General features: G+C 35.6%; 1 non-coding gene across 1 annotated transcript; it reads left to right on the top strand.

Annotated features, from left to right (window-relative positions):
- The first annotated feature begins 5,719 nt into the window (after positions 1–5,719).
- LOC144256756 (U6 spliceosomal RNA) lies at positions 5,720–5,826 on the top strand. Its single transcript, XR_013344241.1, has one exon. It is a non-coding gene; the product is annotated as a U6 spliceosomal RNA (small nuclear RNA).
- Positions 5,827–15,100: the final 9,274 nt, after the last annotated feature.

Raw genomic sequence — 15,100 nt, 5'->3', positions numbered from 1 at the left:
TTGTTTTTATTATTGCAAAGTAAGTAATATTGCACCCTCTCTCTTTTCTGATTCTAATTCTTTTATTATTCTTTTATTTAGTGTATCTAGCTGACAATTTGTCAATTTTTGTTCATCTTTTCAAAGTATTCTTTTTGGTTCCATTGATAGCTTCTCTGTTCTTTATTATTTTCTACTATTTCTTGCTATTATATTCTGCTGTTTCTTCACTGCTTTGTTTTCTATACCTGTTTGGGGTTTAGTTTGCTCTTCCTTTTTAACGCAGGCATTTACTGATATAAATTTACTGCTATGAATTTCACTCTGGGTGCTCCTTTATTAGTGTCTCATAAATATGATGTATTTTTTTCTTTATTTTCATTAATTTGAGAGTGTTTCCTAGCTTTATTTTAACTTTCTTAAGCCATTGACTATTCTGGAGTGTTTTTAAAGTTTCCATACATTTGTGATTTTCCCTACTTCTTGTATTATATGATTGATTACTAATTTCATTTTATTGTGGTCAGAAAATATTTTTGTATTATTTCTTTTTTTCCATAAATGTATTGAGGAAAAATTGAAGTACAATAAAATGTACATATTTGAAGTATGCAATTTGATCAGTTTTGACATGTATGCAACCTATACAATCAATATAAAAAGCATTTGCAAAGCTTTATTAAAAAATATGAAATTGGGCTGGGATGTGGCTCAAGTGGTAACACACTCACCTGACATGTGCGGAGCACTGGGTTCGATCCTCAGCACCTCATAAAAATAAAATAAAGATATTGTGTCCACCAAAAACTAAAATAAAATAAAATAAATTCTCTCTCTCTCTTTAAAAAAAATATGAAATCATGCAGACTGTGTTTCCTGCATGATTTATTATATTAAAAACCAATCACTTTAAGATCTGTAGAACCCCACCCTTACAGGTCAACTCTCTTCAAAATCATACATCGCACTTATGAATATCTCAGAGGTCAAGGAAGAAAGCAGAGAAAAGTAAATAAAAAGTGCTTTGAACTAAGTGATAATAAAAGCTTAATGTATCAAGATTTCTGGGATGAAAGGGCACTCAGATAAGCATTTATAACTTACAGTATTTGTATCAGAAAGAAACTAGCTTAATAATCAGATTATTTTCAAATTATATAGTAGGGAGGAAAATTTAAGAGTAGGACCAGAAATATATAAACTAGAGAAGAAATAACACAGCTTAAAGTTGATAAAAATCAAACAAGTCTAATCAAGAAAAAAGCAAGAATGCAAAAATTAATATCAATGGAAAGAGAGCTATCAAAATAACCCTACAGATGCTAAAAATATGTTGAATTAATATTATAATTGCATGCAAACATATATGATAGCTTACATAACATGGTCTGTACTAGAGAAGGATTCATGTGCTACTGAGAAAATGGTGTATTCGCTTGATGATGGATGAAATATTCTATATATGTCTGTTAAGTCTAAATTATCAATTTTATTTTTACTTATATGTATTCTTTATTTAGCATTTGTTTGGAGGAGCTATCCAGTGGTGACAGAGGCATGTTAATGTTCCCCAGTATTATTGTGTTATGGTCTATTTAATTCTTGAAATTGAGAAGGGTTTGTTTGATGTATGTAGAGCTCCATTGTTTGCAAAAATATTTATAATTGTTATGTCTTGTTGATATATAATTCCCTTGAGCAGTATAAAATGGCCTTGTACATCCCTTCTGATTAACTTTGGCTTGAAGCTCACTTTATCTGATATGAGGGAAGAAGCCCCCGTTGTTTATACATCCTTGTGAGTTATATGTTTATACCCATCCTTTCACTTTCAGTCTATGGATGTCTTTGTCTATGAGGTGAGTCTCTTCGCATATTGTTGAGTCTTGTTTTTTAATCCAATCTATCAGTCTGTGTCTTTTGAGTGATGAGTTTAGGTCATTAATATTCAAGGTTATTATTGAGATATGATCATTTGGGTATGTTTATAGTTTTTAACTTGACTTAGTTTCTCCTTTGATTGACATTTCCTTTAATGTAGTTCCTCCCTTTGCTGGTTTTCAGTGTTTTTTTTTTTCATTTCCTTCTTATGGAATATTTTGCTGAGTATGTTCTGTGGTTCAGGCTTTCTAGTTGGGAATTCTTTTAACTTTTGTTAATCATGGAAGGTTTTTATTTCATCTTCAAATCTGATACTTAATTTTGCTGGACATAGGATTCTTAGTTGGCATCCATTTTCTTACAGAGCTTCAACCATGTGGTTCTAGGACCTCCTAGCTATAAGGCTCTGGATTGAGAAATACGCTGAAATCCAAATTGGTTTCCCCTATATGAAATATGATATTTTCCCTCTCTCAACCTTTAAAATTCTATCCTTATCCTGTATAATAGGTATTTTCATTATATTGTGCCCTGGTGTGGGTTTGTTGTGATTTTGTACATTTGGGGTCCTGTAAGCCTCTTGTATTTTATTTTCTATTTTGTTCTTTATGTTTGGGAAATTATCTAATATTATTTCATTGAAAAAAATTTGTTCATTCCCTTGGTTTGTATCTCTGCACCTTCATCTATCCTTTTAAATCTTAAATATTTTCATGTTATCCCATAGATCTTGGAAGGTCTATTCATGGTTTCTTAACATCTCTCTATGGTCAAATGGGAGTTCATAACCCACTTGAATCAAAAGTATGAAATATGATATGTCAAGAAGTATGTAATGTTTTGAACAATCAATATTAAAAATTCAAAAAAAATGAAATAAAAATTTTAAAAAGTTTGCTCCTAAGAATAGAAATATATTCAAAATTCAAAAAAAGATTATATATTTTGTATTTATTGCATGAGTTTCTGTCTTTGAAATGCTGTAGTCTGTTGGTGATGCTTTCTAATGAATTTTTAATTTCCTTCATTTTGAGATTTCTACTTTTTTTCAGAGTCTCTTCCTCTTTATTGAAGTGATCTTTTATTTCTTGTATTTTCTCTCTTATTTCATTCCTTATAACATCCTTTATTTTACAGATCAGATTAACTATATACTTTCTAAGCACCTTCCCTAACATTTTTCCACTGTGGTGTCAATGGATTCAGTTATTGGAGTATCTTGGTTTGTTTGGGGTGATTTGTTCCCTTGATTATTCATGTTGTGTGTGTGTCTATCTAATAGTATGGATCTGAGGTGATAGAGTTTCTACCCTATGGACTTATAGTGTTGCTGAAGATTTCCAATACCTCACTGTTTAGGGGGAGAAAATAAATAAATAAATAAATAAATAAATAAATAAATAAACCAATGCAAACAGTTCACATCATTAAACAAAGTATTTTTTACTAGGATGTCTACAATGTTAATCATCACAATAAACAGAAATGATATGACCAGTTTATGCCTATAATAAAAAAACAGAAAGTTCAGGGATGGGGCTGGGACTCAGTGGTAGAGAATTTGCCTAGCCCAGATGAGACACTGGGTTTGATCCTTAGCACCACAAAAATAAATAAATAAATAAAATATTTTAAAAAACCAGCAAGTTTGTAAAAATGTTTACATTTTCAAGTGGTGGACAGGGAAAGAAAAGAAGTGATATAGGATATGATGATTGTGAGGGAGGAGGAAAAAAGAAAGTAACAAATTAAAGAAGAGTGAAAGAGAAAAACAATAGAGATTGGCTGTTAGCAGAAGAAAAGAACAAATCAAGGGAAACTGGTAGGAGAAAAAATATATAACAAAATTTTTTAAAATTTTTAAATAAAAGAATATTTTAAAAACCTAAAGTATGCTAGTTCAGAAAAAAAAAACTAATCCATGAAAAATAACTGGCTTCAAAAAAACTAGAAATGAGAAAAAATCATTTATAAATATGTATAACTGTCTTTGTACCATTAAAGTCACAATTAAACAGAGAAAAATGAAAAATAAAGATTTTGATGAAAAGTTAAAGAATTCTTTCCATTGGAGTTCAGAAGATTCTCAGCTTCTCTTCTCAGTAGTTTTAGATGGGGTCATCTGGAGCATGATCCTCCACTCTGTGGATTGCTGGAGTGAGAAAGGTAATCCCATAGACTGAATTCCTGGAAGCAGAGTTTAGGCTTAAGTGGGCTCCAGGCTCTTCAGTGAATGCCAGTTGATTTGGAGATTTTAATTCTGTGCACCTCCAGTGCCCAGTACTTGCTGGTCCATGCTAGAAGATTGTACCCTAGGGATCTTCCCTGGGTTCCACTTTTGTAGTGGGAGAGTTAATTCTTAATCCTCTACATCACCATCAGACCCCATGTTTCCTGGTCTCCAGTTCAGTCTCCAAACAATCTCTTCCACCCCTGCCTTCCAAGTTCTCAGTCAGCTGCATCTTTCCCAGCTAGTTCTATAAACAGTGGAACTGGAGGGGGAGAGGTAGAGCCAGGTGGGCTTCCAAGAACTGTTGTCCTCTGTGTAAATCTCTTTCTACGTTTGATGTTCTCCTGGTCACTTAAGCACACTCTATGTCATCCAGTGTGTGTTTACCTGCCTGTATTTTGTGCCAAACTCAGGTTTGCCAGGATTTGGCCCCTTCAACCCCCAGTCTCCATGCAGCAACTGCAAAATTGTTCCTTCCTTTGTCTTCCACATGCCACCTGAAGAGATGGCAGCTTCTTTACCCACACACAGATATTGGGCAGCATTTCCTTCAGGTTTGCAGGATAATGTCCTTGATCTCTAACACTCCATACCCAGAAATGTCCTGGGCCTATCCAAAATTCGGGTTCTTATAATTCCCTTATCCCTCCACTATGAGGATAAAGAGACCACTCTGGCTGGTACTTCTGGCCCAGCACCTGCAGTGGCTGTGCCCTGGGGATTTCTTCCTCATTTTATTGTATCCAGCTTTCTGAGTCCCCAAACTGCTTTGAATGTCCAGTTTTAAATTCCAGGAAAGTCCCCACACTTTTTTTTTCACCCACCTTGCTGAGAAGCTGCCTGTCTGCTTTCTTGATTTCACTCCACAGAGCAGCCAGAAAATTGATGTATATTCCACCATCTTGAAAACCTCAGTTGTATTTATTTCTATGGTTTAAAATGGATTAATATTTCTCTTACAGAGTAGCATGTGGTGCATCCTGAAGAGTGTTCCACATGCACTCTAAAACAATATGTATTCAAATGTTACTGAGAGGAGTGTTCACAGATGCCCACTAGGTTTAGATGGCCAACAGTGTTGTTCAAATTTGTTTTTATCCTTTGCTTAGTAGTTTCATTCATCATTGAGTGTGGAATATTGAAGAGGTCTTCAACTAGTATTTCTGGATTTTGCATTTCTCTGCATTTCCACCAAGTTTGTTGTTCTGTATAATTTTGTGTTGCTTACTGACAGGGAGACTGAGAAATGCATCATTCAGTCATTTCAGTATTATGTGGTATCTTAAAGTATACTTATTCAAACTAAGAGAGTCAAGATGTTGCTAGGTTATATAATTTTATAGGAATATTATTGATCAAAATCATTATTATGTGATGTATGGCTATATTTTTGGTGCTTGTTTATTAAGTGCACATATATTTTGCATTGTTCTGTCAGTTGAATTTACATTTTATCATTTGCTATGGTTTGTATAAGTGTTCCCCACAGACCTATGTGTTAAAGGCATGATCACTACTTCATGGTACCATTGGGAGAAGGTGGAGAAGGTGGAGCATTTAAGAGGAGAGTCCTGGTGAGAGAAAGTACCCTTCTTTGGGTCATGCCCTTGATGAAAATTTGGGGACCCTGTGCTCGCTTCGGCAGCACATATACTAAAATTGGAACGATACAGAGAAGATTAGCATGGCCCCTGCGCAAGGATGACACGCAAATTCGTGAAGCGTTCCATATTTTTGAGAAGCTAGTCAATCTTTAAAAAACAAATTCCAAATGACTCCTTTGATATAAGGAGAGTAAACAAGGACAGGGTAGGGACGAAGAGCTTGAGAAGAAGATTTACATTAAACAGGGATGAGAGGTGGGAGGGAAAGGGAGTGAGAAGGGAAATTGCATGGAAATGGAAGGCGATCCTCAGGGTTATACAAAATGTCATATAAGAGGAAAGGAGGGGTAAGACAAGATAATACAAATGGAAGAAATGATTTACAGTAGAAGGGGTAGAGAGAGAAAAGGGGAGGGGAGGGGAGGGGAGGGGAGGGGGGATAGTAGAGAATAGGACAGACAGCAGAATACATCAGACACTAGAAAGGCAATATGTCAATCAATGGAAGGGAAACTGATGTGATACAGCAATTTGTATACGGGGTAAAAGCGGGAGTTCATAATCCACGTGAATCAACCATGTAATATGATGTATTAAGAACTATGTAATGTTATGAACGACCAATAAAAAAAAAATTTGGGGACCCTGATTTTTCTTGTTTTTCTCTATTTGCTCCCTGGCTAGTATGAGGGAATCAATTTTTTTTCCACCAATGTGTTCCCTAGTGTGATGCTTATTGGGCCACAGGTTACAAGGCAGCAGGACCAGCTACACATGGAATGCAATTTCTGAAACTGTGAGCCAAAAGAAGCCTTTCCAATTTTATATATTGATTACCTTAGGTGTTTTGTCACAGTGATGGAAAGCTGCCTAATGCATCATTTCAAAATGTCCCTGTTTATCACTACTCCCATTAAATAGGCTATTTTTTAAATTTGTGTAAGTACTCCAGGTTTATCATGGTCGCTGTTAATATATCAATGAGTACATATTAGATTTTAATGTACTTGTGACTGTGAAGTATGACTCCTCCAACATAGTCTGGTCTTATTCTTTTGCCTAAAGCAATAATCAGGACTTATGATTGGCTTGGTCATTCCACTTCCACTTAATGTTAATATTTATACATTTGAATTTGTCTGTCATTTTACCATTTGATTTCCATGTGTCTTATATGTGTTTAATTCCGTTCTAGCTAACATAGTCTGCATGTGTCACATGGATATTTTGTAGTAAGTTAATTCTCTTAATCATTTTTCTCTAGAGTCTACTTAATGGTTGTTGAAGGATGTAGCATATACATCTGGTCTAACTAGAAACCACTTTGGAAACTACTAACTCAATTTCAGTGAAATGTAAAAATGCGACATCTGTAGTTCTATTTGCTCTTCTTCCTCTTTGTGTGCTTATTATTAAACATATTCTGTCTGAATGTTATCCACCAAACATACATATAAATATTATACTTTTATGTATTTAAGGAAATTTTTTGTTAATGTGCCTTCAAAGACACTCCTCTGTTGTACAACACAGAGTCTACCATCACCAGCATATTCTACATCTCATAAGTTTTATTCTTGCAAATTTCATTTTTGTTTTTTATGTATCTTTCATGTCTCTTATGTAAATTACTGAATATAATGTCACTCATTGTTCATTTTAAGCTCAGTGTCAGTTCTGTGCTAGATTGATTGCTTTTATCTGCTTTCTGAATTGCATTTTTTCTTGTTTTCATTGTATTCTTGGTGGCTTTTAATTTAATGGCAGACATTCTGACTTAACCAAGTTAGGTACCAAATATTTTTGTATGTCATTTACATTTTTCAGCATTTATTACTGGGACAAATGAAGCCATTCAAGACCTGTTTGGATCTTTGTGTTCTGTCTTTTACCATTTTTTAAGTAAACCAGAAAGTGTTCAGTGCAGGCTAATTTTTTACCAGTTTGGACATGAGATCCTTCTGAATATTCTATTCAACGCCCGGAAAACTATGAGACTTCCGGTTTTGCTATTGAAAACAGACACTCTTAATTGGTGTTGTGTATCCTTAGGTACCTTTGTTAGTGCTAGTCATTTTACTCATTGCAATGCTAAATTCTCTATCCTGTTTGTTACCGGGTCACAACAAGATACATACAGAAATGGTGAGAGTAAGCAAGTAAACATCTATCTTACTTTGTCCATGTGGGTAAGAGTCAAGCAAAGATGTGCACATATGTCAAGTCCTTGAATCTGCTAAGAACAATTTGGACAGCAACTGTTGATACACCAGTTTGGGTAGCAAAGCAGCAATATAAGCAGAGTTTTTTGGACTTCTGTGGACAGGCAAAAACAAACAAACAAACAAAGTAGCAAGCAGAAGAATTAATGAATGGTATGAATACTCTACCTAGAAATATTACCTTGTACAACAAAATATAAAAATTAATGTTAATATTAGACCATGCATGGATTCTTTGATGTTCATAGACCCACATTTGTAATTCAAACAGCATCCAAACTGGTTTATTTTTCAATGGACATGTTGCTTTTTAAATGTGTAAGGAAAGGTTTAATACCTATGTGTTTGTCAGTGTTCCATAATTATGACTAATATATATATTGAGGAGGGAAAGCTTTATTTGTTATGGGAAATTATGGCAATAGAGAGGGACAAATGGCACTTTGAGATACAGAAGAACAAGTTTTATTAAGCACACTTGCAGACTCAGTGCAGTCTTTTCCAAAGGCTGAGCCCATCCCTTTGTTCTCAGTATCTTTTATACAGTACAGAAATCTGGGTTTCAAGACTTTCTCATGCAAGTAGCCTGATCTTCCCCCTTTCCTGCCACAGCTGCTGAGGCAACATGATTACAGAATCCTAAACTAGCAGTTTGTACCTATCAACAGAGAGAAAAAAAAGCATCTCAGGAAGGAGTTGCTGCTTCAATTTGGCCTTGAAATTTTCATTATTTGCCTCCATTGCTTTGGGATCTGTAGCAAAACAGAATGCCAACAGATATGGCTCCCTGGCTGTCAATCTACACAGCCAACCTAGTAGTACCACCCAGAAGTGGCAGTGAAGAGGTAGAGGGTCAGAGAGGTGGCTGGGAAGATTGGAGCCCAGACAGCAAGCATGGAAGGCAGCCCTGTGGAGCCACAATGCAGGGATGGTGTTCCTGAGCTACTCTGAGCTATGACAGGACAACCTGCCACCCTTGGGAAGCCAGGTTGGAACTTGTTACTGTTGCCTGCTACAGAAGGCTACTTCATGCAGTGCTATAGCCTGGAACCACAATCATAGACCATCCACAACTTCATCTCCTGCTTCCTGACCTGCAATAAGAAAATGGAAATAGGGCAGACAAGAATGAAATTTGACACTCAAGCAGCCTTAGTATGTTTCCAAATCCTAATTAGCATAAGTTTGGACCAAAAGTATTAGAACTTTTCCAAATACTAATTAGCATGAGTTTGAACTAATAACATTATAGTTTTTTCTCAAATCTTAATTAGTCTAAGTTTTGACCAATAGCAGTGACACAAGTGCTATATAAAACCTTAGACTAGCACACTATGAGGGGGAAAAATGTGTTATGGGGTTCTCTCTTGTGCTACAAGAGTTCTATTATTGTTTCCATTCTTTAATTAATCCTACTCTTACACTCATCTTAGTTCGTGGATTTCATTCTTGAAATCAGGAGACTCTATCTCAAAATAGATAAAAAGAGCTGAGGATGTGAATCAGTGGTTAACTGCTCCTGGGTTCAATCCCCAGTACCCCAAAAAATATCTGGAAAGAAGGAGAAATTGATTGTTAGCTGCTCTGGTCTGCTTTATCACTGGAAGACACAGCTCACTATTAAGAGCTGAAACACTTCTCAGTTGCAGAGGCCTGCAACCTTCTGCAGCCCACTCACCAGCATAAGTAAAGAAATACTGGTTTCACCTGTCAACAGAAGTGAGTAATGAAGTTTCATCTCAAAAGGTGGGTTTCAATGGGAATTCACAGAAGAGGAAATCATTCACATCATAGAAGCCATTTATCAGTTATAGAAGCAAGAATGGGCTGGGTTCCCAATAACCCCTCCAAGGGCACAGCCCCCAGGAACCTAACTTCCATCCATTAGACCCAAATCCTAAATGTTCCAGCACCTCCCAATAGAATCATGGGTTGGGGATCAAGCCAATGTGTGGGGACACTCAAGATCAATGTTATAGCACCCTAAAATATATAAATCATTTTGAAAAATAAGAACAAAGTTGGAAAGCTTAAAAGAGTTTATTCTAAGACTTATGAAATCACAGTAATGAACAAAGCATGGCATTGATGTAAGAACAGACACATAGATCACATTTTTGACAAAAGTGCCAAGAAAATTCAATGGAGAAAATGTAGGGTTTCAACACCTGGAAATCCATGTGGGAAAAGGATATGAACCCAATCATTTTGTTACATCATAATCAAGATTTAAATCACAACATACCTAATTCAATAAAGCTACTGAACACCATTTTACAAACATAGAGGAAAAATTATTGAAATTGTATTAACAAAATTTTGACTACATGAAGTATAAAGCAAAGGGTACAAAATATAAAACAAAAGTGATGAAATGGATTGAATCATGCTTAATGCACAACTTTTAATAACCATAGTAAAGGAGATGAAAACGCAAACCACAGAAAAGAAGAAAAACTTTTTGCAGGAAATATATTTGTTATACAGCCAGTATCCAGAATATAAGGAAAATATTTCCAATTCAATAATGAGACAACCAGCCCTTACCTCCATGGACAAGAAATGTGAAGATGAGTTCACAGGCTAAGCTAGACAAGTCCCTATAATTATTGAAAAGATGCTCACCATAAGTAGTCTCCAAAGATGTACAAATTAAAATCACAATGAGATACCACCTCATCTCAACTAGAATGGATAATGTTAAAGAGAGTTGTGACAATACCAAACAACAACTATTATTTCAGTAATACCCAGTATTAAAAATGAATGAAATATTAATGCACACACAATAACATAACAAAGCTTAAAATAACTGTTATAGAAAAGATTATATACTAAATGGTTGCATGTACATGAAATTTCAGCATATTCAAAATTCTAAAGCAGATTGGTGATCTCCTGGAGCTGGAGGAGAGGGTCACACAAGAAAGCAGAAGAGTTCACAGTTTAGGACAAGGATACATAAGAACATATTCTGGTCGTAATGGTGGTAAATGAACCCAAACAACTTTACACCCCAAATTAGTGAATTTTATTTCACATAAATCTCTTCATAGATAAAAAAGGGCAAAACAAAGTATTTATCTGATAAATAAAAATTGACAGAATTCCTTGCTAGCAGTTTCACCACATGTAATTTGAAATGAAGAAAAGCCTAAATTTAATAGTCAAAGATGGTAACTAATTTGTACAGAAAGGAATAACTAGCAATAGAACATGACAATATTTTACATATATTATTTTTTAATATGTAAAAGGACAGATGACTTTTATAGCACAATGTATTACACTGTCTGGCTAGGTTTACAATGAACACTGATGTAATATATGTAGTGACAATACCAGAAGGGTGGTTAACTGGAAACATGCTGCTATAAATTTCCTGTATTTTACTGAGTGTAAGTTCAAAGTTACCTAAAGTAGATTCTGAAAAATTAAAGATGCAGTTTTCAATTTCTAAACCACAATAAGAATGAATGCAAATAGATACAACTAATAGCTAGTAGAAGCATTAAATTCCATAACTGTTTTTGCATATTTTAGATGTTATTGAGAAAGAATTCTGGCCAGGATACTCTGAGGTGTCCTGTTTATCTGTTTTCATGAACCCATGAACCTTACTCACTACAGAAGTCAATAGGGATGTTTAATTTATTTTTGTAATGTCTGCTGAATATGCATGTCTCTTGTGACAATGCAGGTGAAATAAATTATTGCTAATACATTTGTTCAATTTGTGCCTTTCTTCTTTTCCATGTTATATGCTAATATTCTTATTATTTTGATTAGGAATGTAGGCACTACAGAATATTGAATTTAAGAAAGAAGAAAATCAGATCCTGAAATCTGGAAATTGCTCTGGGACTTAGAGCTAGGGGTCAGAGTTGTTAAGAGTTATTGTGGTGCACATAGTGAGGCCATGCTATTCCTTATTGGACAAAAGGCATACTAAGAAGCATTGTCAGACAAGTTCATTCTGAAACAAACAAAATAAGGTAAAACAAAAGTAGTACATAACAACTTTTTCTAAACACCTTAAAAAGTAAGGAATTGTGCAATTAACAAAACACTAGCCAGCTTCCTATATAGATGGATATGAAAAATAGCACCTTTTTATTCTAATTTGTCTTATGTTATGGCAGAATGCAATTCATTTCATATTACACATATAGAGCAAAACTTTTCAAGTCACTAATTGTACATAAATTATATTCACATGATGGTATCTTATATGGGTACTTAGCTAATGATGTCTAACTCATTCCAACATCATTCCTACCCCCTGCCCCTCCCTTCCCTCCATCCCCTTTTCTCTACCTAAAGTTCCTCCATTCCTCCCATGCTCCCCCCCCCCCACCCCAGACCATCACCATTATGAGTCAGCATCCTCATATCAAAGTAAATATTTGGCCTTTGGATTTTTGGGATTGGCTTGCTTCAATTAGCATTATATTCTCTAACTTCATACATTCACATGCAAATGTCTTGATTTTATTCTCTTTTAATGTTGAGTAATGTTCCTTTGTTTATATATACCAAAGTTTCTCTATCCATTCATCTACCAAAGAGCATCCAGGTTGGTTTCATAATTTAGCTATTGTGAATTGGTGACAGCACCTTCTTTACAAATTAGTTTTATTCCTGCTCAAGTCTGTACTTATTATGGCTAAGATTCACTTATTCATTTCATCCCATAATCTCCCTCTTCTGGACACCACCCAATCTAGAGTGAACTCCTACTTCCTTATCCATCCCCCATATCATCCAACCAAAGCCCCAGTTTTCATATAAGGATATTTTAACAGACTTCCATCCAGGAGTCAAGTGTATCTTTGTGGGTAGGAGACTGAATATTAAGAACACACTAGATATGCACTGTCAGGAATAGTAACAGTGAACTAGACATTGTTATTTATGTTTCAATTAACAAAAAATAAATAAAATTCAATGATTTAGTTGGCCAGCCACAATAAACTGCTTAATAGCCATATGAAACTAGTGGCTAACTTATTGGAAGGTGCAGAGATAGAACAATTTCCTCACTACATAGTATTCACATCAACAGCACTGCTGCCAGACTAAGTTTAGGTCCCTTCTAAATCCATATAAAGGCTGACTAGAATTAGTCATGACTCTCATGATAATCAGTAATGACCCTCATGACTAGAATTAGGACCTCCTAAATGAGAATCCAGAGAGCTGCTGTGGCCAGTTGCCCTCTGATGATGTAGTAAGAAGATGGCTGTCTATGAGGAAGTTTCTCTCACTAGGAATGAAGTGTTAGCACCTCCATTTTGGATTTTTCAGTCTCCAGATCTGTGAGAAATATCTGTTGTTAATAAGCCACCCGGTTTGTTGCATTTTTGATACAGCAACCTCACAGACTACAGTAACTGCACCACTACACCCACTTAAAATGAAAAGAACCTATATTATTTCTCATGGAAACTGCACCTTAGTTGTGCCCTGATATGGACACAGGCACCCATAAGAGGTTATGGGTGATTATCTATCTGTATCTTCACACACAAACTTTTACCAATTGCAAAGAGAAACATGTCCCTCCATCTCTTTTCCCAGAAAAAGGACAGTTGTGGCATCAAATATTTAGGGGGTGGCTTGTTCTTCAGGGCAGAGCACTAGAGAATACATCTCAGGAGATGATCTGGACATAAAGAAGAGGCAAAGAGGATGGGGACAGTTGGGAATTCACCTGGGTTTTTCAGAGCAGCAGTGCTCAAAGTGGTGTGTGGAATATTTGGGTGTGCTTAGACACTCACTGTCACACTGTGAGTCACAAGCCAATTTTATAATGCTACCCAGACATTATTTGCATGAAAGTAAAACTTGCAGAATGAAAGCTAACACAGTTATTGTTCTCTACATCACCTCTTAGTTGCAGAAGACAAAAAAAGTCAGTTGCAATTAAACATGTCCTGGTGAGATTGTTCAAAATTGTTAACTTTATCAATTATTTATTTTAGGGTCCTCAGTTTCAAAACATCTCATATGATTAAATGGAAAACCCATGTGTATCACTTTCACTGCATTCCAAATAGAATGTTTGTGTCAGCAAAACCATTTTATGAGCTGTATTGACTACTTTTTTAGGGAATACCATTTTACTTGAAAGAATGAATGACATAGAAACAATTCTAAAATTGTTGCATGACACTGTCTCAAAACTAAGTGTGAGCTTGTTCCTTTAAGATAATGCACTGGCAGTATATTTGACAGTGACAGAATAGAAGCTCTGAAGAGAAAGAATTTTGAAGGACTTCTACCCACCAACCTAAATCTGACAGTTTCTGAATACGTGCATCCTTTTCTGAGGCCTCTGTAATAATATTATAAAATATGGCTTTTGATCATCTGCTGTTAAGTATGCAACACTGTAAAAAGAATATAATTTGGGAAAACAATATATTGCTTTTTAAATACTCATATATTAGCACCAGATCTATTCAATGTGAAAGACAGACATATGTATTTTAACATGACAGAATATGATCTATTCTGTGAGTGTTTCAAGTTCCATATTTCAAAGAACCTTTAAGTGTTGGGGGTGGCCCTGAATAGGAGCTGAGCTTGCCCCCTTAGTCTTGACTAATAAAGGTGTTGAACTGGCATTGCATGCAGTGCGAAGCAAGTGAGCCTTACTTTCACTGGACAAGGAAGTGCAGCTCTGGGATGGGGCGTCACCCAATGGGACTGACTACATGCCCTGTTTGTTATAACACAATTCCTTGCCTTATTTGGGTGGAATATTCTATGTAATGTCTTTTCCCTAACAAATAGAGGAGCTCAGGGTATGCTCACTCTCTCTGGCCTCCCTTGCTCCTCTTGCCCTCCAGACCTGAGATCTCAGAGCCATCCCTAAGCCCCACTAAAGGTATTTCTGTGTTTGTGTGATCTTTTAGTTGCCAGCCCAATTCACACAGAGTGACCCTGAATCCATCACCTGCAGGGGACGTGGGCAATATTAAAGTTAACACATGTGTCATTTTAATGTAATATCCATGTTGAACAGCCACAGTTATCTGACAAAGTTATTAAAACATTCCTCCTACAAAATGTGTGAGGCCAGATTTTTTTCCACTTATTTCAGTTTTCACAGTTTAAATGCAGAAGTATGTATAAAAATCCAGGGGTCTTCTAATGAGACAGGCAAAAAATGAGTTGCA

Source organism: Urocitellus parryii, chromosome 8, assembly GCF_045843805.1.
Source record: "Urocitellus parryii isolate mUroPar1 chromosome 8, mUroPar1.hap1, whole genome shotgun sequence".
Taxonomy (NCBI): domain Eukaryota; kingdom Metazoa; phylum Chordata; class Mammalia; order Rodentia; family Sciuridae; genus Urocitellus; species Urocitellus parryii.
The sequence above is the reverse complement of the archived record's forward strand: the minus strand, read 5'-3'. Positions and strand labels throughout refer to the sequence as shown.